At 28.0% G+C, this 4,987-nt stretch overlaps 1 protein-coding gene across 1 annotated transcript in view; it reads left to right on the top strand.

The window, feature by feature from the left end:
* The first annotated feature begins 3,149 nt into the window (after positions 1-3,149).
* Positions 3,150-4,987, top strand: part of prr35 (proline rich 35) — a 9,955-nt gene continuing 8,117 nt past the window's right edge. Inside the window, exon 1 of the mRNA XM_073831183.1 lies at positions 3,150-3,202. The gene's annotated coding sequence lies outside the window, so the exon portion shown is untranslated. The remainder of the gene's footprint in view (positions 3,203-4,987) is intronic.

Genomic DNA, 4,987 nt, shown 5'->3' with positions numbered 1-4,987 from the left:
TTTGCATTGTCAATAAACCTTCTCTGCATTAATTTATTTTAATTGTTAATTGTTTTATATTATATACATATATCTTTTTTATTATTTAAATTGTTAAAAGTGTCAACCTTTTTGTACTGCTTACGGCATTTTTAGGGTAAGTTTAATTTAATTGGATTGGATTACATTAAGTTAAATTAAATTGCTTAGGGATTTTTTGGGCACATTTAATTCAATTTCATTAAAAGTTTTATTTTAATTCTCAATAAACCTCTGCATTGATTTATTTTATTTGTTAAAATTGTCAACTTTCTTTGTACTGCTTAGGACATTTTTAGGGCACATTTAATTTAATTTAATTCAACGTTTTATCTTAACTGTCATTAAACCTCTGCATTCCTTTTTTATTAAATTAATTTAACTATCAAAAAAACTCTGTATTCCTTTTTTATTAATTGTTAAAAGGGCATTTTTAGGGCACATTACATTAATTTTATTTTATTATTTATTTTATTTTATTTATTTTTATTTCAGGTTATTAAGTTTTATTTTAACTATCAATAAACCTCTGCATTCCTTTTTTATTATTTATTAAAATAATCCCCTTAACTTTTTTTGTACTGCTTAGGACATTTTTAGGGCACCATTAATTTAATTTAATTTAAAGTTTTATTTTAACTATCAATAAACCTGAATCTGAAATCTGAATCTGAATCTGAATCTGAACTTTTTTCTTTGTACTGCTTAGGGCATTTTTAGGGCACATTACATTATATAATATTCACACTGCTTTGACAATACAAATGTACAGGTCCTTGCTATTGCAATAAAACACACAAAACTGAAACTGAAACTCAGACATGTCCATAAAGTGCAGCGATAAGGCTGCTCAAGTTTCCATCAGCGACTTTAAATTACACTCCGGCCCAATTAAGCAAACTGTCCCAGTACAGCAAAACTGAATCGTCTCGACTTCTCCTTAATGGACTGTACCGGGCCAGTTTCCTAATTTGGACCCACTTGAGCTCGTGCCAATAGCAGGGGAGGCAGGAGGGGCCTGTGCCTGATTGTACTGCCCCAAGGCATCCCTCCTAGAGAATATATATATCTGCCTCTCTCTCTTGTTCATCCATGTGTGTATGAGTGACTGTGTGTGTGTGTGTGTATGCGCGTGCATCGCTCTCCCCTCATAAAACACCCGAACGCACATCACCGGCCGCCTCTGGAACGGAACATGACACAGACGCGCAGCAGGTAAGCCGTACCATTATCTGCGGATAAAAGTTATTATGACGTAAGAGTTTAGAGCAGATTAAGCACTTTATGTGCAGTTAGTGTGATTGCAATGTGGGACTGAAGTCTTTCTGTGTTTGAAACATCTCGAAAGCAGCGGTGTGCATCAGAATTACTGAGACGAACTATTGACAATTGGATAAATAAGTCTGGATTCACTTTTTTTGAAAAGATATTAAAATAATGCATGATAAAATATGTAATCAATATGATGGATAATGCATTGCATGCTACTAAATACATGGTTCACGTGTTTTATATAATTTATTATTCCAATTACACAATCTAGGAGTGGTTTGTGCGTTGTTTTCAAATGCATAGTTTCGAAACGGTCTTAAAATAGAATCATTTTGTCAATTCTATGCGCAATTAAGGCAATTAAGCTAAACTTGAAATACAAAGTAAAGTTACAAAAGTACATTTTAAGCTTAAACTGTGTTCTTAAGACAGGTTTTTCTCTTTTTTTTAAACATAAAACGGTCGGGCCACATTGTCAGATTTATATTGGGGAAAGTTGTCACATGGGTTTCAAATGTTGTACATAATGCGTTGTCTTTTTAATGCTGTTTTATTAATTGTTTTGCATTTCATACTTGTTTTTTTCTGTTTAAAGTTTGCTATAAGCATCTATTATAGGCTGGTGAATGGTAAACTCTGGTCACAAACATTGTGACAACTTACCCCATATAGTGTCCCGTCATAAAGGTTAACTTTTTTCTTTATAAACTGTACCTTTTTCAATGGGCAATAACAGCTTTTAATAAAAAAAGTATGCATCTATATAAAACATCATAAAAATAAAAATAAATCAACCCTTATAGATATTTGCTCAAGTTTAAAGTGACATCTTGCTCTAGACTTTTTGAAAGGATGCTATAAATTAAGACATATAACACAAAATAAGCTTCATTATTTTGCTAAATTATATGAAATGGACTTTTAAAAATATAACAGAATTTATAAAATAATGCCTTGTTGTTTTTAATTAATTTTAATAATTAAATTACATTTATTGTTATTATGACATGTATTTACAATTTACAATTATTATTTTTTATCAATTAGTGACATTTGCACATTAGACATTGTCATTTAACATACTTTTTTATTAAATACTGACAATTTTTTTAAATCAAACATGACAGTAAAAGCTGAAATGAATCAAATGAAAATAATTTTAAATGGTTTATTTTCTAGATCCTTCATAGAAAGTCAAATTAAATTGAAATTAAAATAACAAATTGGCTTTTAAAAATATGAAAAAAAAATCTAAAATAATGCCTTGTTTTTAATTATTTTTAATAATTAAATGTAATTTATTATCATTAGTACACGTATTTAAATGAATTATTAACAACAAAATTAACAAATAAAAATATATTTTTTAATCATTTAGATAGTGACATTTGCACATTAGACATTGTCATTTAACATTTTTTTTATTAAAGTCTGACTAATTTTTAAATCAAATATGACATTTAAAGCTGAAATGTATTTTAAATATTGTTTATGTTTTAGATCCTTCATCAAGAGTCAAATTGAGAAAACTTCATTTGTCACAATCCAAAAGGATGCTAGAAATTAAGATTTAAAATGCAAATTAAACTTTATTAAAGCGTTAATAAATATAAAATTTCATACTCTTGGCTTTTAAAAATATAACATAATTTCTAAAATAATGCCTTGTTGTTTTGAATTAATTTTAATATTTTTTTTTTATTAACACTTAAAAATATATATTTTTTTATCATATAGATAATGACATTTGTGACATTTGCACATTAGACACTATCATTTAACATATTTTTTTTATTAAAGTCTGACTAATTTTTAAAATCAAATATGCTGAAATGAATTTTAAATATTGTTTATTTTCTAGATCCTTCACCGAGAGTCAAATTGAGAAAACATCATCCTAACTACTGTGAAGGTATGAGCCACACACACACACACACATATATATATTCCATATAAAAAAAGTGCAACAAAAATGATCGACATCCAAATAAGAGCCACCTAAAACCTAAAAAAATGCATTACATGCCAATATATCTTAGACAGACAATTTGCTTTCCGATCAATGCATCCGTTTTGTTCGCTGCTGTTGCCCTGTGTTTGTGTGTGTTATCAGTTCTTAGATTTGTACGTCGATGCTTTTAGCAAGCGTCCCTATTTAAACGAGACAATACATATTTAACACAACGATCAGTGTGTTCATGCGAGTGTCATCGGCCCGCGTCAGATCGAAGCCCGAGGGCCTTAAAACTGACACGCCACAAAGAATGTCCCGCAACGAGAACAACTCTAAAATAATTTTATTGATTAACTCCAACAGCAGCATTTGATGTCCAGTTAACCGCAATATGACCGACACACGCACAACGTTCCTGTCAATTATCTATAACATTCAAAACACGCAGGATTTGCAGACAGACAGATTGCGGCAGATCGTTGCAGATGTGATTTCATTCTTTCTTTGAGTGCTGTAATAGATGAAAGTTTGGTGAAATTCATCGCCACTCGTCTTCGTTAAACCGAAATGACTTCGGGCTCTCATTGTCTCAACACCCCGAGATACGAGCAGCAAAACTCATGCCTCACAGCGGGACATTTCATCCTCCCCTTCATTTCCTGCCTGTAATCCATTGCGTTTCTTCATTTTCTAAGCTTTTTCATTCTCTTTTTCCACCCAAAGCAAAATGCCAGGAGCGAATAATAAATAATCAAGAATAAAGAGTATTTTTATCATAACAGAGAGGCATTTGAGTGATATCTTCTCTTTTAATTATGCCATAATTTAATTGCTTTCACTGTGCCCTGTTCTTCATGCTTTTATTATTAATAAAAAATTATTTGTTAAATTGCATCAACTTACAGTACAGTCTGTCCTTTCTGAAAGACTGTAGAGAAAAAAATATTGTTGGTATTTAAATAGTTCTGAGTTGCACAATAGTTTACATTTTTTTCTATTAAAACAGAAGTGTAAGTATATACATAAAATATATAAAAATATAAATAAAATTATGATATATAATATTATATCTTACCATGTTATTATATTTATAATATTTGCTTCTGACTGATGATTTTTAACTGTTAATGAAAAAATGTATTAAAAATATTTTTTAAAAGTAATTATGTATATTTACTGTAAATATAAATACTTTTTCATTAAGAAATATGTCAATAAAATATCTGTCAGAGCAAAAGAATACAAGGTTTTTTGTTGCCCTATTAAAAGAAATGTTAAAATAAGCAGAAAAAAATATTAAATATAAATAATATAATGAAAAATATGTAAAAACATTAAAAAATGTATTAAAATGTAATTTTTACATTTGTTTTTTATTAAGTATATGTATATTTACTGTAAATATAAATACTTTTTTTATAAAGAAATATATGTCAGAAAAAATTATAAAATATAATGAAAGTTTTTGTATATTCACTGTAAATATAAATAGTTTTTCCATTAATAAATATGTCAATAAAATATTTGTCAGAGCAACAAAAAAATATATAAAACATAAATAAAGAAAATTGGTAAAAACATAATATATATTATACATATACATATATATATTATAATATATATTTAAATATATAAAAATGTATTCTTTTAGATGTTTTTTACAAAGTTTATGCATATTTACTGTAAATATAACTACTTTTTCATTAAGAAATATGTCAATAAAATATTTGTTGTTTGTCAAAG

This window comes from Garra rufa, chromosome 24, assembly GCF_049309525.1.
Source record: "Garra rufa chromosome 24, GarRuf1.0, whole genome shotgun sequence".
In the NCBI taxonomy this organism is placed as follows: Eukaryota; Metazoa; Chordata; class Actinopteri; order Cypriniformes; family Cyprinidae; genus Garra; species Garra rufa.
Note: the sequence above shows the minus strand (reverse complement) of the source record. Positions and strands in the feature narration are given on the sequence as shown.